The sequence below is a fragment of the Trachurus japonicus genome, chromosome 10, assembly GCF_045865225.1.
Source record: "Trachurus japonicus isolate A0001 chromosome 10, Traja_1.0".
In the NCBI taxonomy this organism is placed as follows: domain Eukaryota; kingdom Metazoa; phylum Chordata; class Actinopteri; order Carangiformes; family Carangidae; genus Trachurus; species Trachurus japonicus.
The window spans coordinates 33,282,396-33,300,587 of record NC_140916.1 but is presented as its reverse complement, the minus strand read 5'-3'; the positions used below and the strand labels follow the sequence as shown (position 1 = coordinate 33,300,587).

The window sequence follows — 18,192 nt, the reverse complement described above, 5'->3', positions numbered from 1 at the left end:
TCGGACATCGGACCAGTCCAGCCTCGGGTGGTCAACCAGGACAACTCACACACTCAACACGTTCAACTCAGCTTGTGTTCCTTGGGAACTGCCCATTGGTCCGACCTCCCATTGGTTCGACCTCCCGTTACTCCGACAAAATCAACCACAAGTCGGACCAATAGGAGGTCGAACCAATGGGTGGTCCCGTTAGTTCGAACTGTCATCGCTACTTTCTGACAAGCTCTTCCATTGATAGGAGCATGCAGCTTTCTCTCTCTCTCTCTCATAATGATTACTGAAAGAGAGAGAGCTCTGAGAAACACACAGAAAGGCACATCACACACGCGGCCCAGAAAGGAGCCAGATCATGTCAGATAGCGCACAACTAGGGATGTCCGATAATATCGGCCGACCGATAATATCGGCCGATATTAGCATAAAAATGTAATATCTGTCCATATCGTCACTGATTCAGACTCACAATAATAGTCCACGTGTTCTTACTACAGCTGTTCTGTTGTAAACAAACAGGCATGGGATGGTGCTGCAACCAAACTACACAGCTGTTACATGATTGACTGTTCGCCTGTCACTCGCATCCAGTGATAAGATATAGGCTGTTTCAATGAGCCAGACAGAGAGCACACGTGTCTGTTCGCTCACTCGCAGATTTCCTCATAATCCCTCTCTGCTCCGATCGTTGCCATCTCGCACGTTGCAGCAATGCAGCAGCCCCATTCAAGTCAATCAGCGCGCGCTGCGGTATAACGCACAAGGTATGCAGTGGTGGTTTGTGTGTCTGTGTGTGTGTCTGTCCGTCTTCCGTGCGGCGCGTAATTGTCCCGAAAAAAATTAAATAAGTCTATATTTTAAGCTTGTTTGTAGCGGAAGCTTCTCGAAGCTCCTCTTCCTGGTCCGTCCAAATCTCGCGTGATTCGCAGTAACCGCACTGACGCCGGCGCAAATCACGCGAGATTTGGACGGACCAGGAAGAGGAGCTTCGAGAAGCTTCCGCTACAAACAAGCTTAAGATATAGACTTATTTAATTTTTTTCGGGACAATTACGCAATTTGGGGCTTCAGCACAAGACGGACATTACATACGAGCATCATGGAGGTATTTGGATGTTTTTTTGTGTGTGTTTTTTTTACGAAGAGCTCTGGTGTCCCTTTGCAACTGTTATATGGACATGCACTGCTACGCCAAGACCCCCTGTAACTCAGAGAAGGGACAGTGGACTCTGGAAATTCTCCCAGCCCTTAGTCAACATGGGAGCGTACCTATGTTCCCCGGGTCCTATGTTCCCCGCTTTTGTTTTAAAAAAGGTCCTATGTTCCCCGTTTTTTCCAAAAAAGGTCCTATGTTCCCCGGTTTGTATGGAACCGGGGAACATAGGACCCTTTATTTAAAAAGAAGGTCCTATGTTCCCCGCTGTTGCCGGGGAACATAGGACCTTCTTTTTAAATAAGGGTCCTATGTTCCCCGCTGTTGCCGGTTGACACACACGCACGTTTTAAGACATGCGTACAGATGTGATACAGTCAGTGGAAGCTTAATAAATAAACACAAAGTCTCCGCCCCGTGTGCAGGTGTGTGTGTGTGTGTGTGTGTTGGCGCGTGGTGAGGGCGAGTGAGGGAGAGTTTGTTGGTCTGTCCACACGAGAGACGCCGAAGTGACCACGCCAATCCTCTCCCTCGTCCCGCTTGGCTGCAGACGGACCCGGCCGTGCTGCGTCCAGACGGGCCTTTACAGGGTAACAACACACCATAAATAATCCACTATGGTGCTTTGGAATCGCCCCCACACCAGCCGTCCAAACGCCGACTGCTACGGTCCCATTAATGCACCTGTGCGTATTACGCACACAACTTACGGCAAAAAAACAAACAAAACATTCATTCATTCATTCATTCATTACAGGTCCGCACATCCCCGTGCGCAAACGCCAAGGATAATTGATCATGAAAAAAACCTGGGGAGCAAAGCTGCAAATCAACGAGCCCATAGCTCCAACAGACTATAGGCAAAACCCAGTGGATCACTACAAGTTGTTGCAACTTTGGGGAATTTCCTCCGGATAAAAAAGGCTTACAAACAGGGACCAGGACAGCTTTATAATATGCACAAAGATCCAAAGGAAACGAAAGGTAAAGAAAAAACAAACAAACAAAAAAAGCAACAGCACGAAGTAGTTAAAATGTGTGTTTTACGCATGCCTCTGTGCGTCTGCCTGTTCAGCTCCACCTACACGTAAAATGACATTTGGCTCAGCCAAGACGTCCGTTGTCTATGCTCACAACCATTACAACAAACGAAATTATTCCAAGCAAATCATTTGGTGATTTGAAAGCCTAACAAATTGACATTTTCATTCTTTAAGATGAAGAAACTTTGTCTTGTGCAAAACTTCTTTCCTGCCACTTCTTTCTGTCATTTTACTGCACGTTTGTTACCAGTTTCCATCATATTTGTATCACAATAAATCCTGAGAAAATGTTTATTATAGCAGCAAAAGGAAATGTGCAATAGTAAATCATATGCATTAGGTTCTCAAATCAGCTGTTAATCTGCAGGGAGGGCAGGAGTCATAAACTGAAAAACAAATGTGTAGACGAACAGGAGAGCTGGTAGGAAGAAAGAAAAGAAAGAGTCAGAGCGCAGCGCATCCTGTGGATAAAGATGCATCCGCCGCGATCTCCGTCTCTCTCTCTCTCTCAGTGACGCGCTGTCATTCATTTCAGCACCGAGACAGCGGACAGCGCGCTTGGTCACAGTTCAGCACTAGACAAAAGATATCAGTAGTTCACTCTGTGGCAAATACATCCATGGCACTGTCCATAAGGCAGAAAGAGAACTCAACACTGTCTTCTCCACAAGTAGAAAAATATAATAATAAAATAATAATATAACGCATTTTATAATGGGCTGGGTTGAGGGTGAGGAAGACAGAGTCCTATCTGTCTGTGTGTGCCTGTAGGTGTGTGAGTGGGGAGGAGCAGAAGAAGTGAGAGCTGTCAGATAAGTTTGTGTTATGTTGTAGTTACGTCGGTTGGGACGCTACTGCGGAGCGGAGCCAATTTCATTTCTGTGCCGATTGTGCCAGTTGCGCCAGAGCGCGCACCTCTGTGCCAGGCTCGAGCTCTGCGGCGATTTGTGTTTATTCATTTTAACAGAGATGCTGACCAGAGAGGGATTAATACACACATTCACAGGCTACGCACACACGAGCTACCCACAGACTGAGGGGCCGATGCGCAGCACGGAGAATGCCTCTCACTGATAATAAGTCCCTGCAATCCCGGGTCTTTGGGTGAACAGTGGGGAACATAGGACCTTTTTTTAAAAAAGGGGTCCTATGTTCCCCGGTTCCATACAAAGCGGGGAACATAGGACCTTTTGGGTGAACAGCGGGGAACATAGGACCTTTTTATAAAAGAAGGGTCCTATGTTCCCCGGTTCCATACAAAGCGGGGAACATAGGACCCGGGGAACATAGGGATGATCCCGTCAACATGAGGGTGAGTAGATAATGAGCGAAATATCATTCTAGGGTGAACTATCCCTTTAAGATGAATAAACACAAATCGCTGAGCGCGAGCCTGGCACAGAGGTGCACGCTCTGGCGCATCTGGCACAGTCGGTTAACGGCACCGAAAGGAAACTGGCTTCGCTCCGCGGCTATTTCGCGTCCGACGTCAAGGTCAAGCACACGTTGTTATTGATATTGTCGCGTCCGACCCGACAGCTCTCACTTCTTCCTCTGCTCCTCCTCACTCACTCACCTACACACACACATACACACCTCTGTCTTCCTCACACTCACCCAGGCCCCTCAGTTTCTCATCCAACCACCCTACCTGTCCGTACACATTCACAGTCAGTCAGAAATCACAGAACTTAAACATCATAACAAGAATATTACTGCGGGGTCGCTACAATATTTTCAGTTGTGCAGTTGGCTATTATTAATAATGAGCGATGTGTGATGAGTGTGTGTGTGTGCGCGCGTCCGTCCGTCCGTGCCTGCCTGCCTGCCCCTCCGTCCGTCTGTGCGTGTGTGTCTGTGGTCTGTGTGAATAAGTAAGGTTTATCTATATAGCACTTTTCATGGAAAAGAAAATCACAAAGTGCTTCACAATAAAATAAAATACAATAGTAAAAACATAAAAATATAATGAATAAAATAATTTAACACATGAACCAAAAGCCTGCTTAAATAAATAAGTGTCTGTAAACAAATGAACAATGTTAATTTGTGGAATGCATCTGGGTCTCGCGCGAGACTCCGGGAGACTTTGAATTAGATCTAGTTTTACAAACATGTCGACTTGCTTGAAGTAAATAAACTTCTCAGTGCATGTTTGAGTCGCCATCTGACGCCGTCTGTGGAAAAAAATTGCGGCTTTGAGAGCTGGAAACAGCCTAAGCAGCGGAACTTACATCCACTCCCATTCATTGCTGCCGTGGCGATGCAGGGACAGACGCAGCTACCGCAAAACAGGAGCGATTAAACTGAAAATCTTCAGATTCATTCTTTTAGACCTAAAATGATAGGAAAATACACCCCTGAGTTGAATTCGCCGGGAATTGTCCTTTAATAAATGGAATCGAGGAACGCCCTTTGTTGATAATGTGGACAGCTGCTTCATTGTCACAAAAGAAAATAATTTTCCTCCTGGACCAGGATTTCCCCCGGAGAAGACAAACTATAACAATTGGGTATATTTCCATTAGCGCAGAGGAAGAAGCACTAGCTGGCAGAGATGACAATTCTTTTGGCCATACATCAGCAAACCACTGATTATCAAAGAACCCCCCAAAACTCACGGAAGGAGCTGCGTCTGTGAATAATCTAATGGCCAAAGATGATTCAGTATTGTCGTTATAGAAAAATGAAATGCCATTCCATTTCTCGAGCAGCAAAGACCAAAACCGGAGCTCTGATCTGCACCCTTCATCCAGAGTTACTGTGTCATGAAGCTTTTCAACTGATTTTGAGAGGTCGAGAAGCCTGGATATGAATGAGCAGCCCTGAGGAATCACGCGCATGGCGAAATTGAGATGACCTAGGAGGGAGAGCAGATCTCTTTTAGAAATGGACTTTGAAGCCTGTTCCTTCATGATTTCTCTGATGCGGTTTAATTTCTCGAGAGGCAGGGAAGCTTGCATGAGGACACTGTCTAATTTGATACCTAGAAATTCGATGGCTCGAAGTGGACCTGAAGTTTTCTCCTCAGATAAGGGGACACCCAGGTTTTTGAAAGTATCTTTAAGAGTGGTGATTGCGTGGTCTGGCTTGGCGTGAGGATAATCTACGAGCAAAAAATCGTCTAACAGGTGAAGCACGAAAGGCAGTTTGCAATTATTTAAGAGAATCCAGCAAAGAGCTTCGGACAATGTGTCAAAGATTTTTGGACTGCTGTGACACCCAAAGGTGAGCCTAACTGCAAAATACAATTTCTCTCTCCATTTCACGCCGAACAGATGCCATTGGGAAGGGTGTAAAGGCATGACTTTAAACGCATCTGAGATGTCAGCCTTTGATAACCATGCTCTTCTACCTGCTTGTTTGATGAGCTTAATGGCATCGTCGATTGAGGCATAATACAGAGAGAACGGCGGGAGTGGAATGAGACTGTTAATACTTTGAACTTCATCATGATGAGGAGCTGATAAATCTATAATGAGACGCTTTTTACCAGAATATTTCCGGGTAGCAACACCTATGGGGTTGATGCGAGATACAGGGAAAGGGGATTTATCCAGAGGACCGATCATAAAACCCTTCCTGACTTCTTTTTCCAACAGAGTGTCGACAACTTCAGGCTCTTTTAAAGCAGACTGCAGATTGCTACATGAAAAAGACACTTTAGGCAACCACAATAAACCAGCCATGAATCCTTGAACCAGTCCGGTTAGCAAATAATTGACAAAGCAGCGGTTTGGATGCTTCTTTAGAGCCTTGCCCAGCTCAGCCACGTTGACTGGGGTTGAAGGTTTTATTTTTTCTTTTCCTTCCTCACAAGGCGGGTTTGTCGGGGGCACACAGACTTTGGATGACCGTCCCCACAATAGCTGCAAGCATGAATATATTTACAATTTACAAACTTGCACACATTCTCATTGAAATTATGGCATATGGGAGTCCAAAAAGGTGTCACCTTAGTCTCATCGGATTGCGGGACTGCCGGCGGATGGACTATAGCCACGGATTTGGGACACATATTGGGAGAGTGTGAGAAAGAGCCACAAATGGAGCAGGAGAGAGCTTGGCGACCAGTGCAATGCCTGCTGATTAGAGCCAGGTCGACTACAGACCAGTCCAGTCTTTGGTTAAACCTCTGAATGAACATGGCGGCCTTGGCAGAGAATGACTTATGATATTCATAGAACAAAGTTCCACCGTATGTCAAAGCAAGATCTGCAATGAAGGCCAGATAGGTGTCCAATTCTGCTCGACGGGATGGATAGACTTCACAGATTACATCTCTGAACACACCAAAAGCAACAGTAAATTCTGCTAGCGTCAAGGTCTTTGAAAGTCTAGGGTCACTATCCTTTAACATCACAGACACATCACCACAATCTACCACACGCTTGTCACTAAAATCCGAGCACAGCAGGATTTTCACTAAATTGACATCATTACCTGCAAGGATCTGGTTTCTCAGATTGAAGGAGATGGCAGCAGCAGGAGGGTAGAATGGCACACCGGTGGAGATTGGGACTGCACTACCCAGAATCCTGCGCGGGATAGAGATGCCGTCTAGGGGCGCCGGAGTGACGTCACTGGCCTGCGTCGAGGAAGAGGCCGCAGCAGGTTCCCGGGATGTAAACACGGCGGTCTGGAACGCAGAGCTGGTAGATGGAACTGAGGTCTGGATCCTTGAATTCATGCTGGAAAGGGAAGACTGAATAGAAGACAGCGCTGCCAGGATGGCGTAGTTTGCCGGAGCTGAAGAGGCGACTGCTGTGGTCGGGGCTCTGGCTCTTTTGGCCGGCGGGGCAGCGGCTGGAGTCGAAGCGACTACTGAGTTCTGGGACCAGTGTTTGCGTTTTGTCTGCGCTTTCCGAGGAGCGGAGGCAGAAGGAGCGGAGGCAGGACGCTGAACTACAGGTGGAAACCCAGCACAATTCAGGAACAGCGCAAACAGTTCCTGGTGAGACGCTCCGACCGGAGCGGTAACATCATTACAGAACAGGAACTCCAACAGTTTAGGAATCGGCCAGTCATCGATTGATGGTGCGATTTGGCCGGTACCTTTTCCTGCTAGGCGAGAGCTTCGACGGAGAGAAGAAGGAGCCCTCTCCTCGTCGATGGCTTCCTCTGATTCAGAGACTTGGTGAGGCTCCACCATGATGCCGTCGGATTGCCACGGGTCTTCATCATCGTGGACGAGGGGCGACGACATTGGGAGCAACAAGGTAAATACCAAAACGAGCAAAATTTTCTTCATGCGGGAGCTTGCAAAAGTGCCAGCAGCAGAGGAAGCAGGAAGGAGGGTCGGGCGAGAGCAGTTTAAATACCCCGCTCTGAATGCAATTTCCCAATAGGGAGCGGACACGCAGAGTCAGCTGAGCCATCAGCTGATCTGCGCCGGCGATGACAGCTATGCAGTTAGAGCTTGACGTTGTGGCCTGCCAGAACTAACGCTACGCTCAATTTATTCATTTCATCCAAATACAACTGTTTTTGACTCATTTTGAAAATTCACTCAGGCCTCTATACTATACAGACATCATACTAAGACCTCAAATAAGACCATACAACAGAAATGAAGTTTGGCTCCAACTGGAGCAGATATTTTACTGAAACACAAAAATTTAGAAGAATATCTATATAGAATAGAATACAAATCAGATATATACAGGATTATAATAACAATATGTATGTAATTCTGTATGTAACTGCAACTAGTTTTTTTTTTGTTTTTGTTTTTGTTTTCACGGTGTCATACACCAAAGAGGTGCCCAGCCCTCATGGGCTTACAAGACACACCATAAGAAATAAAGAACAATAAACAAAAGAACAGCACCACATACACTATAGTCATCAGAAAGCACGCGCTGTTGGTAAGCATTTAACACATATCAACACTAACAATAAAACACTTTTTCACTAAACAGGTACAGTCTACAGTCATCAGACATAGAAAACATGTCTATGAACATGCTGTGCAGCTCCAAAGTAATAAATTTACAATTATCTACAGTACACAACCCACTGGTTCAGTGCTGCCCCCTAGGGACAGAAATGGGGTTTGGTTTTCACATCATGCCACTCCACAAAACAGTTTTTGTCCCTGACAAAACACAGAGGGACCTGGCACCTCCTGCAATAGATGCGGGTCTTGACACGTTTGTGCCCAGTATCATGGCACCACTGGCAGTACTTCCTTTTATCATCACCTTCAACATCATCAGGACCATAAAACATTGGCATGCAGGTGACTGGTGGTGGATGTGGTGGTGTGGAGCTGATGCCAAAGTTCAGCATTTCTTTAGCCAGCTTCTCCCTAAAGGCCTTCTGTGTGAATGGTTTCTCATTCTTTTTTTGCAGAGCTCCATGTGGAGGATGAAGCTGTTAACGGTCGCAATGTTAATGAAATGAAAAAAAAAGGTCTTGTACCACTTCATCGACTTGTGGTGGACGCTGTAGTATTTGATCAGTGCGTCAGACAAATCTACACCACCCATGAAGTGGTTATAGTCAAGGACAGCACTGGGAACAGGCACAGCTGTTGTTTTCCATGCACCAGCTTCTTTCACCCTCCTCTTCACTGTTTGCCCACTAAAGGCTTCATGGACAGTTGAGCAGAGGTTAACTTCCTGGGTGTCCTTCCACTTGACAAAATATATAAACGGCAGGGCTCTAGTAAATCTTACAGTGTGTTTACACTCTACAAGGGACAAAACCTTTATACTGTCCATGAGGATCTGGGTAGCGGTCTCTTTATTTTCCAGACACAGGAACTAGGTAGACGTGAAGCTGGAGGGCCTGGTGGAGGAGCATCTCCTGATGCTGACATCTGCAGTATCAAACAGGAGGTTTGGGTTGATGAGATTCTTCCAAGCTCAAGTCATTCATTTCTAGCCTGTAAAGAGAATAGTTCATCAAGAAGATTAGACTTTCTCATCATGTTGTCCTTTATTATTACTAATATTACTGGGGTTTCATTTATTATTTTTTGTATGTTTATATTTTTCCTTTTACAGTTTATGAATGACAATGAACTCTCTAACAGAAATGTTGTGTTCACAGTAAATGGCATGTCATTGTTTACAGTTGTTACAGTTCTTGATTATGTTGAGATCAGGAGAAAAAAAGGGCTCAGACTGTAGCTGGGGTCTGAGCCAGTGCTGTCATCGGGTAAACTCTAACAATCAAACAACAAAGATATCGTTAGCCTATTAGCATATCTGCCTAACTAATTTATGTAGCCAAATTGAGATATTGACCTAAATTTACTTTCCTAACACTTCTGCATCACCCTGCATCATTTTCAATGAAAAACTGAGTTAGGCAGATATGCTATGTGACTAATAAAAACACTAAATACACGTTTGTCAGTGGAAAACACATCACAATCAGGCTACAATGTAATTTAGCTGATGGGTCTGAATCCAGCCAATCCTCGGGAAGATTCAGCAGATTCAGACCTTCAGACCCGACCTGCCCCTGGGTCTGCACAGACTGATGTGCTATAAAACAAACAAAAATAATATTAATAATAATATAGTTTACTTACAGGTACGGTAAGTGAGACATGTCTCTGTTTGTTGTCGTCCAAAAATACTCCTAGCTCGTTAGCTCGTAGCTCGTAGCTCCTCCGTGCTGCTTCTGTGCATGTGCTAGCGTGTGGGGGCGTGGCTTGGACGGACTCACTGACAGGAGGGGGAGCAGGGGGGAGGAACTTAGAGGAGGTGCTTTTTTCAAATCTTGCTCGCTCTCTTGCTAGTTTTCCAAGATTACATACCCCAGCTTTAATTTTCTTTATTTTTAGTTAGCATATAGTACCTTAAACACTTCAAGCTGAAATCTAATGGTGGTTATATAAGAGCAGCTGCATGCTGGTGCGATAAACTGTATGTTTTACATTCAATTTACGTATGATCCGATTAGTCGACTAATCGAAAAAAATAGTCGGTGACTAGTCGACTATCAAAATAATCGTTTGTGGCAGCCCTACATTCAACCCACACTCAGAACCAACAGGAACAGATTCGACAGTGTCACGTCTATAATAAGGTTCTAATAAATTCACATGAGAAAAACGAGAGGATTTTCGTGGTGTCGGAGTCGCAATGTAGTAATTCTGCTCCGAGACCTGTCGCTCCACAACACTATAGAAAAAAACAAACCGACGCAACCCAAAGGGGAAACGCCATTCACCTGACAGGGGAAACTTCGCAGTGCAACGGGGCGGAAACACTTACCATCTCTTTGGAACTCATGAATGAGCAAAAGAACAAAAAAATGTGTGTATTGTTTTTTGTAAATATGACTTATGATGTATTATCAAGTGTTTGGTTCAACCTGTTCTGTGTAAAATCACAGAAAATCACAATAATTGAAATATAAAATCGCAATACTTGGTAAAATTGAATCACAATACTTGTTTAATCAGAATCGCAATTTAAATCGAATGGGCTCTATGCACAGCTTCACCACTTCCTGAATTTAAGGCAGGTCCTTCATTTCCTGTCTTACATTATTGGACAAACTGATTAATCCAGATGTGTCTGACCATTGTGACTACTCAGACACACCTGGATTAATCAGTTTGTCCAATAATGTAAGACAGGAAATGAAGGACCTGCCTTAAATTCAGGAAGTGGTGAAGCTGTGCATAGAGCCCATTGGGACCCAAAAATCGTTGGAGAATCGAATCGGCACTAAAGCGTATTGGCCCAGCCCTATTTTCAACCCATATACATATACCCCACCTTCAGCTGCACAGCTATCAACACAACAACAATCTTTGCCTTAATTCTATTTTTAAAAAGTGTTTTACGTAAAAACGTGTGGTTGTGGAAATGACATAGGGTGGTGGAAAAGACGAGGAGTGGTGGAAATGACATTACAGATATATCATTGCTGCCCGACGTAAAACACGTATGTCCAAAACGGTACTTTTACAGGAAATGGGAAAAACACCGTAATATAACAGTGTTTGAATGTGGTATCATCAAATTTGCTACAATAACATTAAATGTGGTCATACTAGGGATGTGCACGGTTACTCAAGTACCCGAATAGACAATCTGCTATTCGGTTACAAATTATTAACCGGTTAACCTAGGATTATTTCATTGTCGGCGATGCCGGGTGTATAATCGCTCTGTTTCTTGTCTATTTCAGCCTTTACACCAACCCCACCGGTGTGTTTGTAACGTTAGCTTACCCAGAAGCCGAGCAGTCAAGCCTGTCCAATAGGGACCCGTGTGCCATCACGTGACGGACTAGAATCCAATGGGAAAACATGATCTGCCAAAGATCGTTTATTTACATCAAGATGGGTTGCTCTGTTGCCGTGTGTGATCACTACTATCAGGAAATCTCCCGTGAATCCTAATAAATAATGTGTAATTTAACATGTATGCATTTCATGCAAGTTGAGACAACTAAATGTGCCTGAGATGAATGAGAACCTGTGTTTACTGCAGAAAACAAACTAAAACGGTCCGTGTACGAAGTATAATTCAATTGCGTTGTTCACTTCGTATCATGAGAAATGTCGTTTTTAGGGGTATTTCCTGTTTGATTGACGTGAGACGTACAATGCAATTCAGCGCACCGAAGTGCCCGCTTGTTCCTTTCTCCAACTTGTACAATGAAAATTGAAAAAGGAAGTCGACAGCCGGAACCAGCCTTCAAAGTAAAAGCTCCGCGTTTTGAAGCATGTTGGCTACAGCGCCGGACAATTTAAAAGAAAAAAAAAACCCCGAAACGAATTAAATACAAACTTACAACAAATCGCCTAAACGATTACCATTTCATAAATGATATAAAGTGATATTTCGGCTACTTTCCCCGCAACTGTCAGGATCCGTGGGGGATTTTCACAATAAGGGCACCGAATCGCACTGAGATGCTGTCAACGTCGTGAGGTGAGTGTCTCGGTGAGTGAGTCAAACTTTGTTGTGGTTGACGACTTCATCACTACTTCACTCATTAAGTAGATCAGACGTTATGTTGTTTTTCATAATTTCGACCTAACTTCTCCAACCAGTATTTAAATTGTTGACCTGCTAACGGTTAGCTCCAGAAGAAAATCAACGCCAGCAATGCTAATTGTTTACAGGTAAACTAGCTAGCGGTTGTAGCTAATCAACAGCTGTTGGATGCTAACGTTACATCTTTGGTTATTATCAGCTCTTTAACTGCACCTCATTTGAATATTTTCTTCTCTAAATCTGTGAGAAATGTCCTCATTTATGGTAGAAGTGAATGAATACGTATTTTTTATTTATTAAACACTAGTTGTGTTCACAGAATTTGTGTAACTTATTACCAGCATCATGTTTGTCCACGCAGACTACAAAGCAGTCTAAACTAAGTCTAAATGAAATATGAAATGTCATGTGTGTCCCTGTTTGGCAGATGTGGGTCCACCGTGAGCTGATGCGTGAACTCATCCTATGACAGCACCAGGATCAGCTTGAAACAGCCAGAGCTGGTAAGTTGAGAGTAACCAGTGAGTAGAGTCCATCATTTAGATACATTCAGGGCATTTTGATCACCACATTTCCACGGACACGACTCCCTGTCATCATTTCATCGATTTATAATGTTTAAAGTTTGAATTCAGTGGGGAAGCTTTTTGTCTTCTTCTATGATGTGGTGTGTGGCAGCATTATAGCACCACGCCAGCTCCACGCAGGCCTGGCACAATACTACAGTATTTTGAGTCGTGTATACACAGTCTGAAAGATTTCATCCTTCCTTGCTGTCCTAGCAGAGCACTCTGCTCCCAGAATGCAGGTCTGTTAGTGACTCCCATTATCTCTAGAAACAGACTGGGAGGTAGAGCCTTCAGTTACTGGGCTCCTTTACTGTGGAACCAGCTCTCTCCATGGGTCAAAGACTAACTACATTTAAGTCTAGGCTGAAGACCTTCCTCTATGACAGAGCTTTTAGTTAGGGCTGGTTCAGGTAGCTCTGAACCATTGTATAGCTACACAGCTACAGTATAGGCTTCGACTGCTGGGGGACACATCACATTACATGAAGCCCTCTCCTCTCCTCTCCTCTCCTCTCCTCTCCTCTCCTCTCCTCTCTTTTTGTGTTGTCATTATCTATTGTACTTTGGCCTTGGTCTTACACCATCTGTGTTTTCCACAGATTTCTCTAGAGCTCCATCTGCAGCGCCTCCTTTCCTCTGCCCCTACACCAACCAGCCTGCCCATCAGTACTCCTGCTCTCCTGTGGATGGAGTGTCACTCACCTCAGATGCTTTGGAAGGAGCTTCAACATGTCTGCTTTCTGAGCTCCAAACTGTACCTACCGGTACTAAGAATGGCTTTCACAGCGAAACACAGCCTGCTTTCTAGTGCAAAGGATAGTACTAAGACACAGACATGCTGGGTGCCAGGTTTTTACAAATGTTGAACAATTAATGAATGAATTTGGAATTTATATTACCTCCAGAACCTCCATTGGCTCACAATTCCTTATCACATTCAGTTCAAAGTCCTTCTCCTCACCTTCAAAGCCCTCCAGAACCAGGCCCCATCCTACCTCACTGACCTCGTTGGACCATCACACCCGCCCCACTGCCTCCGCTCCTCCTCCCAGGATCAAGCACAAAACCTGGGGTTACAAAGCCTTCTCCATCGCTGCCCCCTCCCTTTTGAACTCTCTCCCCAACACATCTGTCACTGTACAGACTGAAATGCTTTCAAATCATTGCTCAAAACCCACCTTTAGAAACTTGCTTTAAACTGTATTTCACTTCATGTGTTGATTATTTCCTTTGTCGTATTTCATGTATTATATGTTCTTGTTTGTTTTACTATGTAAAGGCGACTATAAGTAAGTAAAGAAAATATATTGTCATTACAGTTTTTCTCGATTGCTAAGACACATTTCTCGAAAGCTTCTCTCATTTTCTCTAAACTGTGAACACAAACCCCAATTTTCAAGCTACATTCACAAAACCTCAGACTCTTCTTGCAAAACCAAACTTTCACCTCAAAACAGTTCAATCTGTGCCCAAAACTGAACTTTGTTGCCAAATCGTGCCCCGAGTCAATCAGAATTAAAAACACTACTGAGCAGTCACTAAACACTACATAGAAAAATAGAAAACACAATGCACAGCACATGAAGCTGTAGAAATACAGTTTTTCTCAATTGCTAAAACACTAAACCCTATTGTCTGAACCAAATTCTCAGTTGCCTGAACCCACTGATTGAATCAGTCACTCTTTTGGCAAAACCATCAGCACATTTCACCTGTTTAGACACATCTTGTCAACACATTTTCATTGTGATGCACCTGTGTTGCATAATGCTGAGCACAGGTGGCAAAAGTCAAACACAAGTAAAGCACAAGTTTCACCGGTTGAACACAACAACTCAAAATTGATCACACTTGTGTCCAATGATGTGAGGGCACACATAGCCTAAGCCAGTTCAGGATGAAGTCCTGTGGCCTGATCCAGTACAGAGAAATGATGCTGTGGCTGAGTAATGCACCTCTCATTTCTATATTTTTGTACTTTATTTTTACGTAGGCTTACTGTATACAAGTGCTAAATGCACAAGATTTCTGTTTGTTTTTGTACTGTACAAGTGCTACGTGTAAAATGCACAGGATTTCTGGTTTTTGTACTTCTTTTTTTTTTTTTTTTTTTTACAGTACTGTACTATGTACAAGTGCTACTACGTAAATGCACAGGTTTTTTGTTTTGCAAGAGGAGAAGATGAGAGACGACAGGGTGAAGGAAGAGAGGATGAGGGAGGGACGGATGAACTGGGAAGAAAAAAGAAGAAGGAAGGAAAAGGGGATGAAATGGACATGGGGAGGGAAGGAGGAGGGTGAAAGAAAGGGAAGGATAGAAGTGCTAAATGCACAGGTTTTTGTTTTGCAACATTTAGCTTACAGTGAAGGACAAACATTTATTTCTACAGCTTCATGTGCTGAGCATTGTGTTTTCTATTTGTCTATGTAGTGTTTAGTGAAGCTCAGTAGTGTTTTTAATTTTGATTGACTCGGGGCACGATTTGACAACATAGTTCAGTTTTGGGCACAGATTGAACTGTTTTGAGGTGAAAGTTTGGTTTTGCAACAAGAGTCTGAGGTTTTGTGAATGTAGCTTGAAAATTGGGGTTTGTGTTCACAGTTTAGAGAAAATTAGAGAAGCTTTCGAGAAATGTGTTTTAGCAATCGAGAAAAACTGTAAATGTTTATCGTTCACTGTAGGCTAAATGCATGTTGCAAAACAAAAAACCTGTGCATTTACACTGTAGCACTTCTCTCCTTCCCTTTCTTTCACCCTCCTCCTTACCTCTCCACATCCATTTCATCCCCTTTTCCTTCCTTCTTTTTTTCTGCCCAGTTCATCCCTCCCTCCCTCATCCTTTCTTTCTTCACCCTGTCGCCTCTCATCTTCTCCTCTTGCAAAACAAAAAACCTGTGCATTTAGCACTTGTACATAGTAAAAAAAAAAGGAGTACAAAAAACAGAAATCTTGTGCATTTACACGTAGCACTTGTACAGTACAAAGACAAACAGAAATCTTGTGCATTTAGCACTTGTATACAGTAAGCCTACGTAAAAATAAAGTACAAAAATATAGAAATGAGAAGTGCACAACTCAGCCACAGCGTAATTTCTCTGTACTGGGTCAGGCCACAGGACTTCATCCTGAACTGGCTTACAGTATATGTGCCCTCACATCATTGGACACAAGTGTTATCAATTTTGAGTTGTTGTGTTCAACCGGTGAAACTTGTGCTTTACTTTACAGGTGCATCACAATGAAAATGTGTTGGTAAGATGTGTCTAAACAGGTGAAAAGTGCTGATGGTTTTGCCAAAAGAGTGACTGATTCAATCAGTGGGTTCAGGCAACTGAGAATTTGGTTCAGACAACAGGGTTTAGTGTTTTAGCAATTGAGAAAAACTGTATTAACCAGTGATTGACACAGTGCTTCGGACAAGAGGGCATTTGAGGTTATGAGGTCAGAAGAAACAATCACAGGGTCAAGCTACCCATCTACTGCAGAGTTTGCACAAGATTGCTGTTTGTCAAGAGCAAAAGCATTGTTAGAGACTCCTCTCACCTCTTGGACAGCCTGTCCCAACTCCTTCATCAGGTCAGAGATATTGCAGTCACAGGTGCAGGGCTCTTAGACTCGAAACACAGTATGTAAAGTGTTTGATGACAATAAAGAGAACCTTGACTTTAACCTCAACACATCCTTACTTAATTCTTCGGTAATGAAAAAGTTCCAGATTGGCACCACATGGTTTAAAGCATGGCAACTGATATCTGAAACAATTGTAAAACAGAAATAAGAAACCCAATACATTTTGAGTGTACAGCAATAAAGGTAAGTTGTATTTCACTGAAAAGTACATTGATTCATTGTTGTATGTAAACACTGCCTTTTAGGGGCGGTGCGTGGCGCAGTGGGTAGAGCGCAGGCGTCCCCGGTTCGGGTCCCGCGTCGGGCGGACCTTTCCTGCGTGTCGTTCCCCCTCTCTCTGCCTCCCCATTTCCTGTCTATCTCTACTGTCATCACTATCAAATAAAGGAAAAAAGCCGAAAAATATACTTTAAAAAAAAAAAAACACTGCCTTTTAATTTACTGGATGATGATAAGAGAAGAGATGGTTATTCCTTGTCCAGGACACAGATGAAACGTGCACAGTAGCTCATACTGGTCACAGAAAGAGAAGTCATAAGTCATGGTGGTATTTTTGTTGTTTGTTTTCATCAGGGATGCTGTATACAACATGGCCTAACTCTTGTCAATAAAAAAAAGAAAATGCAACAAAGATATTACTTGTGCAATTGTTCCCTTTCTTGCCACATTCCAAAGCCTATCATGACACTAATGTCTGCAATAACTGGTAGGAGCTCTAACATCTCCACTAACTTGAAGAAATAGTGTGTTGTAGGATGTGTACATACTGCTATTACTGTAATCATGGGTGGGAACTAAATTAAATAATTTTACAGTAGTTGATGTATAGTGTTACTTTAAATGTATTACAATAAGTGCCTAGATGCTAAGGAATTTGAAGAATAAGTCTGTTATACTGCCTGTCTCAGTGCATGTCAGTAAGGTTAGGACCAGTTTCTTGCTTCATTGTCATGAAAAAACATCAGCACAGTGCAGTTAATAAACACATCAGAGTCATGTTCTGACATTCAAACATTTAATTAAAAGAACTCAACTAACAATTTACAGAACTCAACATTTAATTAAAAGAACTCAACTAACAATTTACAGAACTCAACATTTAATTAAAAGAACTCAACTAACAATTTACAGAACTCAACATTTAATTAAAAGAACTCAACTAACAATTTACAGAACTCAACATTTAATTAAAAGAACTCAACTAACAATTTACAGAACTCAACATTTAATTAAAAGAACTCAACTAACAATTTACAGAACTCAACATTCAATTAACAGAACTCAAAAAGGAACAAAAACAAGAATTTCTCAAGGGCTCCTGATAATGTCCATGGCCTCTGACAGGCTTGTAGTTTAGAAATAATATTTGAAAAAGAAATTTACATTCTCCAAATAAACTGATTACTTCATGCTATAATGCAAACTGTAGACATGGGCATTACAAGAGCAGAATTGAAGGCTTAAAATTGTACTTACATCTGCAGATCAGACACCTGAAAGTGTCCCGGAGAACCTCCATTTGTTGCCTGCTGAGGCTTCCCCGCCCCTCTCTGATCTCTGCCGCCAGAGAGGGCAGAGCCCCGGCAGCCTGGATAAAATCTTCGATTGCCCCATGGACCTCTGAAAAACTACCCTGGCTTGTCCTTAATTAAAAAAACAAACAAACAATTATGACATACTGTACATGTGTATGTATGTATGCTGTTTGACAAAACAATTGTATAGACTGCAGTTAAGGCAACAAGCTAAGGGATACAATTCCCAGTTCATATTTGATAGTGAATATGAAGTGTTTATTTGTAAGTAACTACACTGAAGTTGTAAAATGTTA

General features: G+C 43.1%; 1 protein-coding gene and 1 long non-coding RNA gene across 2 annotated transcripts in view; both read left to right on the top strand.

Moving 5' to 3' along the window:
- hspa9 (heat shock protein family A (Hsp70) member 9) overlaps positions 1-18,192 on the top strand; it is a 353,332-nt gene that overhangs the window by 127,501 nt on the left and 207,639 nt on the right. The window lies entirely within an intron of this gene.
- On the top strand, positions 11,899-13,623 carry LOC146980305 (uncharacterized). The gene is made up of 2 exons (XR_015036826.1): positions 11,899-12,664; positions 13,330-13,623. It is a non-coding gene; the product is annotated as an uncharacterized LOC146980305 (long non-coding RNA).